Genomic DNA, 19,994 nt, shown 5'->3' with positions numbered 1-19,994 from the left:
CAAAAAACTGGACGTCAGTGGTAAAGAGCTCTAAGTGATGCTTGATGATTTCGAGAACCTTGTCATAAAAATATTGTCACGCTTAGTCGGAAAAGTGTTCAGATACTGCAATTCGAGACCAAATTATTCATTACAATAAAAGGAAAATAAACTTCTATTCCATTTAATTTCTTCTTCTATGTACCGGATGTTTTATTCATGTCCCCGATGGCGCAGAGGAATCTAAATGAACATTCAACCAAACTAGCTCGTCGCCAGTTAAAAATACAAAAAAAAACTGGGAGTGTCGTCGCGCACATTGTCGCAAAATGGTTCGGGATTATTTTACGTTTCTACTTTTCACCGCTAAGTTAATGCTGCAATGACAGAAGGTTCTGTTTAATACGTTTTAAAATGACTAGAAGGTATTCGATTGTACACTGAAATAAATGTTTGCATAGCAGTAACAATACTTATTTGTTTTACAAGGGGGCAAAGTTGTTGTTTTACGTCTCGTGCTAATATTTATATCCGAGCAAGCGATAGATTGCAAAATCGAAATTCGAAAAATGGAATCTTGAGCGTTGCGAGGGTTTCAAGGCACGAGGGTTAAACAAATTTTGCCACCGAGAGAAACACAAAATTTTTCACCACACCAACACAAGGAAAATGTTAGCTGTAAAATATCAAACAAAATCAAAGCAAATCGATTCAAAATGATTGTATTAAATAAATATCATTCACAAAAGTCAATTCTAACAGAAAACATAAGGAAACAACTCAAATTTTGCATTTGATTACTTTGCCTCACATGTGAATAAAAATGCAACTTCCTCGTCAGCTTTTGAACAATCAAGAGAGCCTTTACCAGGTGGTGTGGTGAAATAGTTATTTGTTATACAAGGGTGCAAAGTTGTATTTTACCCGCGAGTGTGGAACTGAAACACGAGCAAGCGAAAGGATTCTATAGTTGAACCACGAGCGAAGCGAGTGGTTCTAAAATAGAATCCTGAGCGTAGAGAGTGTTTTAACACACGAGAAGTAAAATACATTTGCACCCGTGTGTAACACAAAACTTTTCCCCTCACTATAGCGAGGAAAGTGCAACATCCACAGGCGTTAGATCATCTTCATCACTGGAATCACTCATTTTTTTTACGACAATACGATATTATAGCAGAAAACTCTGGAAATTGTGTATTTTTACGTGTCGGTGAGAAAATTTTTGTTGACAATGTTGACAATGACATTTCTGACGATGCGTTTTGAAATTGCATCGACTCAACTTGTGCGTTCAGAATTACATTCAACATCATTTAAAAAAACAAATGTTTCTTATGGAATTTAAGGTTAATGAATTAAAATCATTAAATAAAGCTAAATTTGGTATTTTTTATTAAATTCTCAAACCATTTATTTCATGATAATTAATATCGAACGAACCATTATTATGTTTTGTTATCTGTCAAAAGCTACTTAAACACGCTCCATCCAAGGTCAAATTACTTTCCCCACTAGTGGTTAAAATGCGTTTTTCCCCGCTTGTTTTAAAGGATAAAAGACGGCTTTCCGAGCTAGTGAGGGGAAAAATATTTTGTTACACTTACACAAAAACTGGGACTTCCGAACTACGTATTGCGATGTAGACTACGAAAATAAGTCTTTTTGGTAACAATACCGATGTATGGAGTGAGCACTCTGTCTTCTTAATTTCTCTTTGACGCCGACGGAGCGGCGAGCGGTAAATTAAGACTATTCCAAGGAATGAATCAAATGAACTAAACTAGCTCGTCGCCAGTAAAAAAGTACAAAAACAACTGCCAGTGTCGGCGCGCACATTGTCGCCAAACTGGGCTATAACCGCGAAAATCGAAGTTCGCAAATTGCGGGCATTTTTCTCTGTCACTCTAATTACGCCTGCATTGGAGTAAAAGAGAAAGATCCCCGCAATTTCGGTTTTCGCGGTAGCCCGCGGTGGTTCGAGATTATTTTACGTTTCTATATTTCACCGAGATTATGCTGAAATAGTAGAATATTATTGTTAATTTTCCACACCAGCTGGTAAAGGCTCTCTTGATTATTCAAAAACAAATAAAAAAGTTGCATTTTATTCACATGTGAGGCACATGTAATCAAATGCAAATTTTGAGATGTTTTCTTATGTTTTTTTTTTAAATGTTGATTTTGAATGATAAATATTTACTTAATAACATTCATTTTGAATAGATTTGCTTTTATTTTCTTTGTTATCTTACCTACAGTTAGTATTTTCCTTGCGTTGGTGTGATGAAAAATTTTGTGTTTCACTCAGTGGCAAAATTTGTTTTTTTTTTTTTTTTTTTTTATGATGAATAGGCAGGCGTTTGACCACGATCCCACCTGATGGTAAGTGATGATGTGGTCTACGGTGGAGCACGCTTGCCTTGAAACTTGAAATATTAGCACGAGGAGTAATGCAACAACTTTGCCCCAACTTTGTTAAACAAACAACTATAAGTATAAAACCGGCCAAGTGCGAGTCAGACTCGCCCACTGAGGGTTCCGTACTTTTTAATATTTGCTGTTATAGCGGCATTAGAAATACATCATCTGGGAAAATTTCAATTGTCTAGCTATCACGGTTCATGAGATACAGCCTGGTGACAGACAGACAGACGGACAGACGGACAGCGGAGTCTTAGTAATAGGGTCCCGTTTTTACCCTTTGAGTACGGAACCCTAAAAATGACTAGTAAATATTTATTTTGATTGTATTAAAATAATTTTGTGTTTATATTTCTATAAATTGGTTCATGCTTATGGATTGTATCATTGTATTATTTTGTTTCGCTTTTGTTTGCATAACAGCGCAAACCTTTTACCTAATAAAATGTAAATTAATAGTTTTATACGAAAATGTTTTCCTATTTTTATTTTAGCGGTTAAGGATGACTCACGCTTAACCGGGCCGGGGCCGAGATGAGGCGTCCGACATGTATTTTTCTATGACGGCTTATCGGTGATTACGTGGTGGTTTCCACAAAACGATACGCCGGAAGCTTCGGCCCGGCCCCGGCCCGGTCTAGCGTATCATCCTTATCCTTTACAATTAGGCTTTTTATTTCATTATTTAAAAATAAGCCCGAAAATACTGAAATGATTATTTTACTTTTTAGGGTTCCGTACCCAAAGGGTAAAAACGGGACCCTGTTACTAAGACTCCGCTGTCCGTCTGTCCGTCTGTCTGTCACCAGGCTGTATCTCATGAACCGTGATAGCTAGACAGTTGAAATTTTCACAGATGATGTATTTCTGTTGCCGCTATAACATCAAATACTAAAAAGTACTGAACCCTCGGTGCGCGAGTCCGACTCGCACTTGGCCGGTTTTTTACACAAAGCAAGCACCGGCATGATTCAGATTTAGATTACGATAAACTGACTGTATTTATAAAGTAATTTAATTCTAATTACTATTTCAATGTCAAGTTACCGGTGGCTTGAATTCGCTACAGGCATCAGATTTATATAACAAAAACGCGCAGTATAAAAAGTTTTGCTATGTAATACAGTTGCTATGAGGTAAACTAGAGACTACTGTGTTAGCAAGGTGTTATTTTGTATGTTAATTTTTGGCAACGGTGTAGGTATCTACATTGCAACGTATTTATAACAATTTTTAGGGTTCCGTACCCAAAGGGTAAAAACGGGACCCTATTACTAAGACTCCGCTGTCCGCCCGTCTGTCACCAGGCTGTATCTGATGAACCGTGATAGCTAGACAGTTGAAATTTTCACAGATGATGTGTTTCTGTTGCCGCTATAACAACAAATACTAAAAACAGAATAAAATAAATATTTAAGTGGGTGGGTAAAATTTATATAAACGTAATTTTTTGCCATTTTTTTGCATAATGGTACGGAACCCTTCGTGTGCGATTCCGACTCGCACTTGGCTGGTTTTTTATTTATTAATTTATACTACGAGTATCATCATCCTGCTTCTGCTATGGTTTATTAATTACAGGCCTATCCCTGATATTTGATCGACCAAAAAAACCCTCATAAAGTAAGGTCAACGCGGCCAAATCCGTTCACGGGAAATTCCGTAAATAAGCCCTTTTTTAAACAATTTTTTTTTATTGTCTCAATTACTTCATACAAGTATCATACGCGATTGTTATCTTCATCCACAAAGCAGCGATTGCTATTCGTTTCAGCACTTTCAGCAGTCAAAAAAAGTTGTGCTATATAGCGAAAAAAAAAAAGAAAAATACGCTCCTGTACAGATTTCCTCACAGACGGATTTTGTCGCATTGTCTTTATGGCTACACGTCATAAAATATCCCTTCTAGTATACATAAATATACCTACAAAATGTTAATGGCAACCATGCCAAAATCACCCATTGCCCCATTGGCCCTAGTTAAAACTGTGTCTACCCGATACAAAGCGTATACTTTGTAATTTACGGACGTGTTTCTATAAATAAACCATTATACACGATAGTGCTGTAATAGTTGTAATAAAACACGATGACAACGCCGTGAGGAGTATTCAGATTTTATAAATAAGACACAAATGAAATCAAGCTTAGTGCATCTCGCTCGCACTACAGGGTGCAGAGAAGAATTTTGGCGTATTCCTGAGGCCAAAAAAAGCAATCAATATTATTAATATAGGCGCAATTTTAATTTAAGTAAATCAAATATTGGGGGCGATTTGAACTTTATAATCTTGTTATGAGACTTTTATAGATATGACAGCTGTCAACATAAATCTGGTAGAAGAGATGACACTGTTGACAGCTGAAGTAGGTAACCGTTTCATATTCATACCAAGATCATAAAGTTCGATTATTTATTTTTTGATAAATTATTACTGCCGCTCGTGGCAAGATCGTTACGTAAAATTTTCATACATTTTTACTGTTACCTTCATACAAAGTCTATGAAAAACGGCCGAATGTTAATAAAAATCTTGGGAGACTTAATTTAGTTCACCAATTGGGATCGAACGAGCTCGTGATTCTGAGTAGAAATAAGTAAAAATTTATTTAATTTAGAAACAAACAGTCTTATAAAACATGTAAGTAAATTAGCTAACAGCTAGAATTTCTTATAATGTAGACTTAGTTTCCTATAAGTAAAACATGCTTTATTAATAAACTTAATACCTACTATAAAAAACTATGTAAAAACTAACAAATAATGAGATAGCTAAACCTAACTTTCACTCTAATTTAATAAAAAATAATATTTATAAAAGATAACCCTAAGATTGATACCACGTAAGCATCATATTTCCAAAGTGCGAATCCGCCTCCGCGTTCCGTTTATTTACACGTGTTTGTGAGCATGGCTTTGCGTTGTCGAATTGAATTGTTAACGGAACTAGGGTTTTAAGTGCTCCCAACTGAAATAATGGCGAGTGATGCGGTTTACTACACGCAGATACATTTGGCCTTAACAATGAACAAGTAGGTATGGCACTTGCTTTGAGGCTACGCTTTCCGATTTGTGGTATTATTGATTCGTTTTTCTATAAAGCGAACTGTTGGATGCAATTTATGTGGTTATATCGAAAGTTGAGAACTTCAGATTGAACAGCGTGAGATAAAAGCATAAAAGTTCTCTAGAATTTCAGAATAATCTCACATGAAGACTTCGACTCCGATACATAAGAATTTTTAATAAGGAGATTTCGCTATTTTGTAATGTTTCGGATGGCACATTGTCAGTAAGCATGAAATTGTTTGTTCAGCGTGCACCTCGCTTAAGAAACCTCATATTTTTCCCAAAATGCCTCAAGTGATTATATTTAAATACATCATAATAATTTTTAGTTTAAGTGAATAAGCAATTATGTAAATTGCTGCAAAATATATGCACCGATGCGCTCGTTTTTGCCCAGAATGTGCAAGTTGTGGAATGAGCTACCTTCTAAGTTGTTTCCCTTGCGCTATGACATGAGGTTCTTCAAGAAGCAGGCATTTAGGGTTCTCAAAGGTTGGCAACGCATAAGTGGCTCCTCTGATGTTGCTTATGTCCATGGGCGGCGATGACTGCTTCCCATCAGGCGGCTCGTCTGCTCGTTTGCTTCCTATTACATAAAAAATATATACATATATACACATATATATATATATACATTTATGCATATCGAAATCGTTTTGTAATTAGGCTCTGAAATTACGAGTACCAGTCTGGCAAAAAAGAGTAGAAATTAAAAGTGGCAACACACTTTCAAATCAATCTAAGAAAAACGGGACGACACTACCAGTGTTGCCACTTTTTAATTTCTATTTTTTTTTGCCAGACTGTAGTAATACGAATTGACTAGTTTAGCATTTATAAATAAATAATGTATTTTGATAATATAGACCTCGTAAATTAGAAAAATGTAGGTGGGGAAAATTTTGCCACATTACGATGCCACAGAGCTGTTGACGTCAAACATATAACACTTTATGCGACGGTGGTTAAAAATAGTAATCCTGGTAGTAATAGTTAAATTTCCACCTATTTAATTCTAGTACCGCACCGCGCAGTAAACCGTATATAAATATAAGGAAACATCTCCATAGTAGACGTTCTCGTAGTGGAGTATGCTCCTAAGAGCCGTGATGAATTGCTCTATAAATTGCGCCATCCCATCTGCACGACGTGCGAGGTGAGACAGTCTGCTCGCAGCGTTTAGCCTCCGCTTAATAATACGGGGTTATTTTTGAGGCAGAGCACTAAATCCCAACTAACAGAGACCGGAATTATTGTGGCGTTTCTGAACAGTCATAGTTCTAATTGATCGACTTCCGATAGGTACTCGTACATATTATTATATCGATATAATGTTGAACACAAAATATTCTTCTTCTTCTTCCTCGCGTTATCCCGGCATTTTTGCCACTTCTCATGGGGAGCCTGGGGTCCGCTTTGACAACTAATCCCAAAAATTGACGTAGGCACTAGTTTTTACGAAAGCGACTGCCATCTGACCTTCCAACCCAGAGGAGAAACTAGGCCTTATTGGGATTAGTCCGGTTTGCTCACGATGTTTTCCTTCACCGAAAAGCAACTGATGGTAAATATCAAATGATATTTCGTACATAAGTTCCGAAAAACTCATTGGTACGAACCGGGGATTGAACCCGCGATCTCCGGGTTGAAAGTAGCACGCTCTTACCGCTAGGCCACCAGCGCTTCACACACACAATACAAAACACACACACACACACACACACACACACACACACACACACACACACACACACACACACACACACACACACACACACACACACACACACACACACACACACACACACACACACACACACACACACACACACAACATACACAAAATATTAAATTAAATTAAATTAATTAAATAATTATTTATTTCAGAAATTCAATTTCCATAATATATTAGTAACTTATTATTATAACTCTTAGCCTATGTTAGTGACAATATATATGTATGTAATTAAAAAATACTTATTTACTGGCGATATAATGTTTTTTTTTTTTTTTTTATTAAAATGTTGGTGGCAAACAAGCACACCGGCCGTCCGATGGTAAGCGGTTACGGTAGGTCATGGAGGCCTGTGTTGTCAGTAATAATGATGTCGACAATTGTCGCCGGTCACCGTGGTGAAATAGGGGCCAGTTATATACTGACCGGAATATCTTCTAAAAATAGTAATTAGAAAAAAAACATCCATATATATATATATATATATATATATATATATATGTGTATATATATAAATAAATGTTTTTGCTATTGATATTTTTATTCATTTTTCAGTTTTAATCATGTGTCGAAAGATGGCAGTAAATTTACTTTGACTATAAAATTTACTATGACAATAACCCTCTTTATACTCTATTCTCTTTGCGGCAATTATTAAATTTTGCTAGACCAACATGAAAGTCACGTTTTAACAGAAGTTTGACGTTCATGGAGTTACTGCTAAATTATTTTAGCCGGACTGTATAATACTTTTTTAATACAGTTGCTCAAAAAGTGCTACTTTACGTAGCTGTTTAGCGTGCGGAAAGTTGGTTTTCGCGGTTGGTTGCTTTTTACTTTTCAATTTTTTTTAAATTTATACTTGTTCCAATTCATGACTACTTATTGATGAGTGTTAATATTAGTTTCCTTTAAACGACGTAATCAACATAAAAACCTACTGTTAATGTAAGAATACGAAAAATATACATATTTTATAATTTAGTTACTTACCTCATCATCATTATAACACGTTTATTTTTTATTATATTGAATATTAAAAAACCGTTCTTAATAAGTTGTCTGAATGGAACGGAATAGCTACCGAAACGCCTGTCAAAGAAGAGGCGTTTTTTCATACTTTTACTACCTACTAAGAGGCGTTTTAAGTTTCCAAAGATTTTATTCCTTACTTGTTGTTTTTATTATTTTTTCGCAACTGTATTAAAAAACGTCGTTCGATACACGTGCGGAAATGTCATTCTTCACTCGTCCCGAGTCTTGCCACGAGCCGTAGGCGAGTATATCTCGGTACTCGGTACTCGTGAAGTAATGACATACTTTCCGCACTAGCATCGAAATGTACTATTTCGTGAAATTTGAACTTCACTAAATTAGTTTAATTTTCACTTAAAAAAGTACAACTGGTGGACTTACCCATCATTGGGTCGATATTATGTAATACATGTAAAAATATAGTTATGACTGTTACAATGTTTCGCGAGAAAGAAAATAAACATAATACGAATGTATGACCTACATAATCACGATTCCCCTTTACAAATCATTTGCAACGTTCGTGATTCAATTTCGAATCTTTCGCCAGCGCGGATTTCTTATTAACACGAGGAGTTACAACTTTGCCCCTTGTAAAACAAATTTATAACTATTATCAGTAGATCGCATTACTTGAACAAACGTTAACTTTCAAACGGTCCTAATATTTGACATAATTACGACAAGCAGTAAGTATCGGCCTGGTATACCGGGGATCGCGATTGATGGCGGTTGGCGGGGTTAAATGATGAGCGGCGCGGGACCGGAGCCGCAAATTGGTCATTCGGACTTTAATGATCATTACATATGTAACGACTCAATGAAGTCAACTCATGGCTCAAGACTCAAGAGTTAAGGCTCAAGTCTTAGTCAAGAGTTACCAACTGTAGTTATTAGGTGCATCCACATCGCAGTTAACTTGTGTGAGCAACACAACGGAAACATTAGGTAGCTTATCTTACTTATTGTTGCACATTGTTGCTCCACAGCTCCATACAAGTTGGTGTGGATACAGCCTATAGAAAGTAAACAATTAATTGTCATTGTTATCATGAAGTGTCGCTCAAAAGAATTGAGTGTATACAAAGTGTAAACAAAAATCACAAAACTGAAGGACTTTGTCTTATAAACACTATTTACACTGACTTGTCTAAGACAACTCAGCATAATTACGAGCTGTAACTTACAAAAAAAGTTAAGTGTTATCTGGTATACCGGGGATCGGGATTGATGGAGGTTGGTGGCGGAGAATGGATGAGCGGCGCGGGCGCGTGGCCGGAGCCGCGGAGTCAGTGGTCATTCGGACAAGAATGATCCGTAGGTTATAAATGTAAATTTTATGCGTTCGACTTAGTTTCCAGATAAGTAATACAAAATAAAACTTTATCCAAAGCTATAGTAACATTGTGTAATAAGGGAGGTAACACCAAAATTGTCAACGAGTCAACGGAGCGCGTGTTTTTATGACTCGAGTGTACAATTTGAATACCTACTTCTCATGTTCCATACAATGTTCAGCATCATCACACTTACGAAAAAAAAGTTTTAAGTGAAATAAGTGATTCGGTAAAATAACCGTTATGCAACTGTTGAACATATTTTTTTTTAACCTAAATACCCTTGAAGGAGGAAAACAAGCTCTTGGTGGCGGAGAGGAAGATTTTTAGAAGGATCTTAGACCCTACAAGACGGGAGGATGGCTCTTGAAGTGAGGAAGAACTTGGAAGTGGAAGAACTGGTGGGCGAGCCCAACATCATCGGCGAGAGCAAGGCTGCTCGGCTTCGCTGGCTCGGCCACGTGGAGAGGATGGGAGAGGATCGTGCGGCCAAGAGAGCTTATCTGGGGTGACTAACTGGGAGACGTCCGGCCGGAAGGCCTAGGTACCGGTGGATCGATGAGGTCCAGAAGGACCTATGTGACATCCAGGCGGCTGAAATGGCGTCGGATCGCACAGGATAGGAACGAATGGCGAAACCTAGTATCGGAAGCCAAGATCCACTTCGGGTCGCTGAGTCAGCGAAGTAAAGTAAAGTAAAAGTAAATACCCAAACATTATACTTAACTAACATAAGATGAATAACATCTCATACAAAATATACGTAGGTAGGTATGTACAGTTTATCGCACTTAAAATGCACGCTATGTATTAACGTGGTATTAACTAAATAATTAAAAATAAAGTTTTATTAATTGAGGTTGAGTTTATTGGATTGGAGCAAACATCCGGTACTTTAATAATGCTTTAATTCAATTTAGCTAAACGAAACCACGAACAATATTTATTCTAGATTTAACGAGGTTTAATGAAACTAGGTTTCCTAACTTAATTTGTTTTGCAGCAGGCGCTAAAATTACTTAAGCCTACCTAATTAAATATCTCCTATTTAGTTATTTTTTCATGACCTCTAAAAAAAAGATATCGTCACAGAACATTCCGCACAAATATACATTTAAAATACTTATACCTGGACTGTACCAGTCAAAGAATTTACCTAATTTCAGTACCATTTCGTACCTTGTCACGGTGATAATCAATATGAAAGTCGCTAGGGACCTCATACTATTGTCACTGTGACAAGGTACGAAATGGTACTGAAATTTAAAGTAAGTACCTGTTAGTAAGTACTCAGTTTTACGTGTAAATTTTAATATCAAGGATATTTTTTTTTTTTTTTCAAAAAAGTATGGTACATTTTAAACTTATACTAGGTTCGCCAAACTTACGTTTAACGGCGAAATGATGACTTACGCCAGAACGGTCCGAGTTCGGGCCGGTGCGCCCGACAATTCAGTTTTCTATAAAGCATCACGTGATCACCGATCACCCGTCATAGAAAACGAAGTGTGGGAAGCTTCGGCTCGGACCCGGACCGTTCTAACGTGAGTGATCCTTATTTTAAGGAAAAAAATTTTTCGTAATCCTAAACAACCGTCCTTTTTGGCTTGGGTGATGGAGTGAAAAAAAAGTTCACTAGTCCCCCTAACATGATTTGCGTTTTCGCGCGGGACTCCATATATTACAGCGCGATGCCAAGTAGACATGTAGGTGGCTCAACTATACAGATAACTAAACCAAGAACTACTGCGGCGCCTGTATCGCGTGATTGTCAAGTGACGGCTCGATACAAGGGCGCAAAAGAGTTATTTCCACAAATCCCCGACTAGCGATAGCCCGCGACGTGTCCGGTGAATCAACGAGCGCTCCGCTCGGCCGGGCAAAAACGGAAAACCATTTTACGGTCCATTGTGGAAGAGGATTGCCAATTTCGTTTCGAGCTTACTCCGGCCGGGCAAGTTTTACAACGTCTCTGATGTAGCGTGGCTGACGGGACGAGCTTTAATACATGCCAACTCAATTGTTAGGGGACACTTTACATCTTTTCATCTTTGGTTACCTAAAACTCAAGATATGTCATCTCAAGGTATGTGGACACGGGTATGTCCTTAAACTACGTCCAAAAGAGAGGTATAGGCACTGTGAATGACATCTCGCTTTGTGTGGTAGGGCACAGGACAGCGGATGTCATTCCAGATCTAGAGCAGAGCTCAACTGGGGAGGTACCTCCACCTTACAGAAAACCGCAGCCAAATAACACTAGACCCTACTAAATAGTGTTGTGTTCCTGCCGGTGAGTAAGGTTGCCAGAGCTCGAGGGAGAGGAGTGTTAGGGTCGGCAACGCGCATGTAACTCTTCTGGAGTTGCAGGCGTACATAGGCTACGGAGACTGCTTAACATCAGGCGGGCCGTATGCTTGTTTGCCACCGACGTAGTATAAAAAAAAATATGTCTTTTCCATCACGAAACAATGGTGTTCCGGACCTTTGGGAGGCGTGCGCGGAGACGAAGCCAACATGTAGAGACACTTTTGACACTTCAGTGAAATGTAAGGGGTACACCGTGTGGATGCTTTCCTTGCCCGTGTCATGGGACGCACGCAGAGGCAGCACCCGCTAAGCGTGTAAACTATAAACTCAAGTTTAATTATTTATGAAAACGGGACTTAATATAATATACGCGGTTAAATCTCGTATACGTATACGTGTTTAAGTCCCGTTTTCCTGAATAATAATGTGTAAAAATCGTGAAAATTTAAATCAGTACCTACAGCTACACCTAAACCTTGGTCAACAATTGGCGCTCTCACCACATTTGGGCGCCAAATTACGAGTACCTCGACTGAATTAAGTACCTGATGCATCCCTTGGTTAACCATTTACTATTACTGCTGACTGTATAATCTCAACCAAATCCTAACCGTACAAGCAAATTTTTCGACAAAAAACTTTTCGGAACGATACTAGAAGCGTTACTGTCATAGTAAATTTTGTAACCCCAGTAAATTCACTGCCATCTGTCGACACACTTTAAAACTAAAAATGAAGATTTATAAAAATACGATAGAATGTATTTAAATATAGATAAATGTTTTTTTTTTATTTGCATTAATTATTTTTATGATTTTGACCCATGTTCTTTCACTGATATGCGTTAAAATTGTTAAATAACAAACGAAACCGTCAACGCCATCTATACGACTGTAGGCCAAAACTAGTAGCGCCCTCTGAACGAGAATCAAATTTTCTTGATTTTCGAGGCACGTTTTTTCCTTAGACTGTATCCATCTATTACGGAGTTATATCTATCTTTGGTTAATGGGCATTGTCAGTGAAAATTAATTGTGAATGTTTATAAGTTTACAAAATTGAATCAAGTGGTGCTAAGTTTTGTATCTAACAAAACAACCCAACAGTTGTAAAATAGTTTTCCAATTACAAACTTAAGAAGTTCCGTAGAAACGGAAACTAAATTCCAAACCGAAATGAGGTTACAATTGAATTAAGTGTAAATGTATGTCAGTGCTAAATAGGCTGTTGGCGCGGGTCTTAAGGCGTATACAAGTGAGAGATGTTCGTTTTATACGGCCTATATAGAAGTGTGAACAACAACCTCTACACTTGTAAATTAAATTGCGAAAATGTTAAATAAAAAAATTCTTTAGTCAGGTCAAGATGTGCAGACTGATCACAGTGATCATTATCAGAACTGCAGCAGAGAAACGAACAGAAGATACGACTACATAGAGCTGTGCCGTTCTCGAGAACGTTCTCCGTTTCCTATGGGAAATATTTTCGAGCGAGAACAATTCCCATACAAAACAGAGAACGTTCTCGAGAAAGGCACAACGACTGAGAAACGAAGTACATACTAGGTACTATGCTAGACTCAATAAATGATCAAGGCCACTGAGGTATGGACACGCCTTAGTAAGTCTCTAAGAAACAATGCCCTGTGTGACAGATACATGCAATATGTAGACCAATAACTGCGCTGCGGCGACCTAACCGATACTAGGGAAGATAAAGCGAATGCTTGTGTTTTGCCGCTATATTTACGTAGGATAGTTTATTAATCTAACCGAAATGATTGTGTTTTGCCGCTATATTTACTTAGGATAGTTTATTAATCTAACCGAAATGCTTGCGTTTTGCCGCTATATTTACGTAAACTAGTTTGATTAGAAATATCAATATTTTTATTTAAAAAAAGTTTATTGAATGGGCATATACATTTTATTACTTTTTTAGGGTTCCGTACCCAAAAGGTAAAAACGGGACCCAATTACTAAGACTCCTCTGTCCGTCTGTCTGTCTGTTACTAGGCTGTATCTCATGAACCGTGATAGCTAGACAGTTGAAATTTTCACACGTGATGTATTTCTGTTGCCGTTAACATAACAAATACTAAAAAGTACGGAATCCTCGGTGGGCGAGTCCGACTCACACTTGTCCGGTTTTTTATATTTTCACATTTATTTTTGTTTATAAGTGTTAATTATCTCGTCGCAAGTATGATAAACAACATAAGGCACCTACGGAATATAGTGCAATTTCAAATTATATTAAACTTTCCACCGTTCGATGTCTAAATTATATTTGGCTGTCTTGGACAATTTTGGCCATATACCGCAAACTCAGGTAACTAAAGGTGCTAATAATCTTTGCTTTGATTTAGAATCCTAAATTAGTAAAGTATAATCGCGTTTAGCAAGTAAGGATATGCTAACTAGGAGCAAGGATTGTTTCTGACAAACTGAATGATTTTAGCATCCTAGTTAGGATAGGTGTAATAATATTTAGTGCAATCAGTCGCCTACGGCGGGCGGACAGGAAATTTAGAACAGTGTAATCAGGAGCGTCCTTCCTATCGAGCTATCCTAAGCAGTCTAATTAGGATGACTAAATTTAGCAAATGTAATAAGCCCTTAAGTATAGTCTTATACTATAACTTTGGCCCAATTTTTACGTTGATTAATGGCGAGCCTATTTATTGAATTTACGTTTATTTTCAATCTTAGTACATATTTAAATAAATAAATAATAAATAAACATTAAAGGAAATTCTTACACAGATTGACTAAGTCCCACGGTAAGCCCAAGGAGGCTTGTGTTATGGGTACTCATTCAGTACTCAGACAACGATATATATAATATATAATTATTTAAATACATAAAAAAACACCCATGACTCAGGAACAAATATCTGTGCTCATCACACAATTAAATGCCCTTACCGGGATTCGAACCAAGGACTATCGGCTTCACAGGCAGGGTCACCCACTAGGCCAGACCGGTTGTTTAAAATAATTACAAAAATTTGTATACATAAATTACTCCAACTTGAATGTCGACCATAGTTATGATAATACTATTACTTATTCTGTGCCATAGTTGTAAGTGTAAAGTTACCAGAGTAACGGTAGCTCTTATTGGTTCTTTTTCTCTGTATCGAAAATATATTCTCTAAATATCATAAAATAAACCCTTCCGAAATGTTCTGCTGCAATATAAAGTCGAGTGTCATGGCTTCCTCAGTGTATTTTGCCTATTATTGTGAGTTGTAAGTATGAGACGTGCGGCGACCGGATTCAGAAAAGAAAACCCAATATTAAAATACCAATTCAATTTCTATCAGTGCGTTGCCCTCGCACATGGTTGTTTTATGCTTTAGAGCGTGCGAGCGCGCGAAAGTTATACCTACAATTGTTATGTTATTTTGATTTTGACGACCGGTCTGGCCTAGTGGGTAGTGACCCTGCCTGTGAAGCCGATGGTCCTGGGTTCGAATCCCGGTAAAGGCATTTATTTGTGTGATGAGCAAAGATATTTGTTCCTGAGTCATGGGTGTTTTCTATGTATTTATATATTATATATATCGTTGTCTGAGTACCCATAACACAAGCCTTCTTGGGCTTACCGTGGGACTTAGTCAATCTGTGTAAGAATGTCCTATAATATTTATTTATTTATTATTTATTTATTTGATATGTACGAACATTGGAGAATACGGCCTCAGCGTCTACGTTTCTCGACTAGGTGGTGCCGACTCGCAGAGTCTCCAGAGAGTTTGTTTCGAGTGTGGAGTTTTACCAATCTTTCTTTGTATCTCCTAGAGAGAAATATGATTCTTAGTTGTGAAAAGAACAAGCGCCGTCCCTGAAGACTTTGAGGGAAGCGGTTTTATGTTTTCTTATTGCCGATAATTCCTCGTAAAGTATAGATGTAATTCTATAAGTCATGTTCTCGCAAGAAGTGGTTTGTTTTTCAAACTTTGAAACAACATAACATTTATATTGATTTTATGAAACACAGTAAAAGTAATCGCCTACTTCTTTATTAAAATTAAACATTTTTATTTTAAATGTTAATATATTTTTTCCTTTTTAGGGTTCCGTACCTCAAAAAGAAAAAAAAACGGAACCCTTATAGGATCACTCGTGCGTCTGTCTGTCCGTCTGTCACAGCCTATTTTCTCCGAAACGACTGGACCAATTAAGTTGAAATTTGGTACACATATGAGTCTTAAAACCTTAAGTTAGCTCATTTTACTTAAAGGAAACATTCTTTTATTTTTAAAAAGAAACAAAACTGCATTCAAAGTTTTTTTTTCGTTTTTCTAAAAATTATCTTGAGTACTAAATATTCGATTTTATGGATATTTTGTACGACAGACGAGTGTAAGATCTAATGTTTCTTGGAGAAATGTTATCATAAACATTAACTGTATCGACTAGTAGAATAAAATAGCAAGTGTTTATTTTTTGGAATTTTTAGTCGGTTCGATTCCCGGGCGAGACAAGCGAATAAAAAAAACTGAATGCGGTTTTGTTTCTTTTAAAAAATAAAGAATGTTACCTAAAAGTAAAATCAGCTTACTTAATTTTTTCCGCACTGTATATTCGTAATTTTAAAATGCCTATTTACCTACTTTTTATTTTATTACATCGCATACCCCATATAAGTTTGGTGTACCGAGACAAACCTTACTGGTTTAACGGTACTTTTGTAATTAAGTTGTATATTATGTGTATTTACCTGATTAAATAAAATTGATGAAAAAAAAAATAAAAAAAAAAAAAAGTATCGTGTGTCGGTAGCAAAGAGTTATTCGTTGTAGCAGAGTTGTAAGATCATGGTTGTAAGATGATGATAACCGGCCTCCCTAGTCGGTCGTGCCCTGCCAACGAATCAGGTTCTGGGTTAGAATCCCGGTAAGGGCATTTATTTGTTTGTTTATCGCGAATTTGTTCCTGGTAATGGATGTTATCTATGTATCTATTTATGTATTTTTCTATATTATTTCGTCGCCTAGTAGGTAGTATCCATAGTTCAAGCTTTGCTTAGTTTGGGCCTAGGTCGATTTATGTAAGACTGTCCCCAAATATATATTTTTTATTACTATAGGGCACTGTTATGCGATATTTCTGGTTGTCAAAAATTTACGTTTCACCTGGTTGTAATTTGCAAAACTCACGGTGCGGGTACTGGACTATACGGTACTCTCCTACAGTTAATAACTGTTTGGTAGATACGAGTAGATATATGTTTGGTTCCTCCGATAACTCCGATCTATTTCAGCCAGTGATTTCGAAGGGTTTGACCCATTTACGGATAACGAACGCCGTGTTTGTAGTAGGCTCGCTATGACGACTAAATACGATTTTGTTTGTTCAACTATATTGTATTACGTGGGTATACGAGCACTATGGAAACGTGAAAACGGTTTGTTTATGGTGGGTGGAACAATGATATTGTATTAACTATAGATAGGTTATACTCAAACATAAGGAGCACAAAAAACACTTCTATATTTATTTCTATACCTACGAAGAAATCTGTTATTTTGGTTAATTTTTGCATTCCATTCATCTTTGTCATACTCGTTGTTAAACATGAGCTTTGTCTCTTTCTCTTTTGGTGAGCGGGAGCTCGTTAGCACGTGCACATTTCTCGCTTGCCCAGGTGCGACTAAAGGCAAAGCAACTTGCGTTTCACCCTTACGTCGGTACTCTGCCACTGATTCGTACTAAGCGCTATGCATCCAGCTTTATCATGCGAACGGCTAAGGAGTGGAATTCACTTCCTGCAAATCTATTCCCAGTCTACTAGGATTTTTTTAAATCGAGAGTGAATAGACATCTTTTAGATAAGCATAGAGAGGCAGAAACCGAACTCGATTTTCGTGTTTCGCGGTAAGCCCTTGTGCTAGTGACGCCCTCTACGCAGAGTTTGGCGTAATGTTCCCTATTGGAACAGTTGCATTTCTTTTGTTTCGTTAAATTTTCAAACAAATAAAACCAACTCTATTCCCTGCACTATAGGTTAAAATTTCAGTGGCAGATTTTAGGTTTTCCATTTGTATGGCTGGGTTAGGAGACTTAGGAGGATAGCCGAAGGACTTGAGGAAATATAAACAGTACTATATTTTCAGAGTTATTATATCTTTTAATCCTTTCTAATAAGAAAAAAAATGATTTATTTAGTAGCACAAGTTATTTAACAAGAATCAGGTTGGTGCCTCTTTTTAAGTATAAGAAAAGGGGCTAAAAGCCATGAAATTGTATGGCTTTAGAAAGAAAGAAAGAAAAAGCATTTATTAGCACAACATAACATAAGACTAAAACTAGAAATAATTAAACAGAATGAGGTTGCGCTAAATGGTCCTTACTCAGCTTGGTGTCACGGTGTGAGCCAACATGGCACACTCCGCGACGCTGATTTTCAGTAAGGCCCAACTTTACGCCCCCTCTTAATACACACACACACACACATATTCTCAGATTTCCCCATACTGGCCCATTTTGATTGCTCACCTTTGATATAATGTACCAGTTGTAATTTAAATTTAATTAACTTTCATGGCGCATTAGTTTTACACTGTATTCTCATGTAAACGTGTTTTCAATAAACAAATAATATATTTATTTTTCGTATGGCTAAAGTATAACCTAAGTAACCCATTGTTTATGCCAACACTATTGTGGTAACGCAAATAAAGAACGCAAAGGAAATGCGTTCTGAATTTCCTTTCATGAATTTTACACGTATTACGAACGGAGAGTATAAACGTCGCTATACTTACTCAACCTCATATCTGCAACAATCATTTGATGGAAATGTCGCTTTTCTTTCATTCGGAATACGGGTGTTTTTGTCATCAAATGAGTGTTGCAGATACGAGGTTTTTAATTTGTTAATTTGTTTCAGTTTCCGGAACAGAATTTTGAAACGAGTGCGGCAATTACAAGAAAATAGTACCTAACTATACTCAGAAATAAAGCACACATTAAATACAAGACATAAAACATAAATGTGCTTTGTCGGTTTTACGGTTTCTTATTGATTTTAAGGTTGAAACATACCTAATAACCGGCCTAATGTTCATAAAATCTTTACATCATACTCTCGACCGGAAATCCCCTATTTTCCGGCTTTTGCGGTAGTGTACTTTTACTATTTAGCCATATTAAACGGTAATGTTTGTCGTCTCCGATCGCTTAGCTTTCGAAGCTCAAGCGAAGTTCAGCCCCCGGTCTGGCGGGGATAAATATTTGCACGCTAAGAACAAAGTGTGTCACAGATGGCGACGTAATGGGTACCTTACACGCGTTAGACACACAAAAGTTACACAAAGTAAAGGTCAAAATTATTCCCCTTGACGCATTATTTTCCTAAAGGTTAGGCGTGGTTAGGCCTTGGTCTCCAGTTAATCAAAGAAAGCAGAATTGTTTCTGTTTTCTCATATAATGTGACGCACTGACGCATATGACATCAACGAGACCTTAATAATTCAAGGAAGAGGACAATACCAATAATGGGTACCTTACACGCGTTAGACACACAAAAGTTACACAAAGTAAAGGCCAAAATTATTCCCCTTGACGCATTATTTTCCTAAAGGTTAGGCGTGGTTAGGCCTTGGTCTCCAGTTAATCAAAGAAAGCAGAATTGTTTCTGTTTTCTCATATAATGTGACGCACTGACGCATATGACATCAACGAGACCTTAATAATTCAAGGAAGAGGACAATACCAACAACCGAACGACGGCTTAGGTTATTATGCTGGCTTAAGTTTGCTCTGACATCAATGTACATAATTGCCTGTCAAATATCAAAAGTGGGACCCAAATTGGAATGATGACATTTGAAGAATTGAATCCAGAAATAATATATGTGATTGCTTAAATTATTGGCTTTTGTAATAGAATATTCCAAGATTATAATCACCCTCCGTACCTCCTGCATACAGATTTTCTTATTTTTCAGTCCACTAACCTTACGTTTTGGTACATTCAATCGGCCGCTATTAGGGGCCGCTATGAAGCTTAAAAGTGTCTACGTTATTTTTAGCCTGCCTCTTTCGCACTCATGAAATGTTCATATACGTGATGGCTTACCTTTTGCACATTT

The 19,994-nt window shown here is 37.1% G+C and overlaps 1 protein-coding gene across 1 annotated transcript in view; it reads left to right on the top strand.

The window, feature by feature from the left end:
* LOC134744615 (uncharacterized) overlaps window positions 1–19,994 on the top strand; it is a 333,357-nt gene that overhangs the window by 5,856 nt on the left and 307,507 nt on the right. The gene's annotated exons all lie outside the window — the stretch shown is intronic.

Source organism: Cydia strobilella, chromosome 1 (assembly GCF_947568885.1).
Source record: "Cydia strobilella chromosome 1, ilCydStro3.1, whole genome shotgun sequence".
Taxonomy (NCBI): Eukaryota; Metazoa; Arthropoda; class Insecta; order Lepidoptera; family Tortricidae; genus Cydia; species Cydia strobilella.
This window is presented reverse-complemented; position numbering and strand designations above follow the sequence as displayed.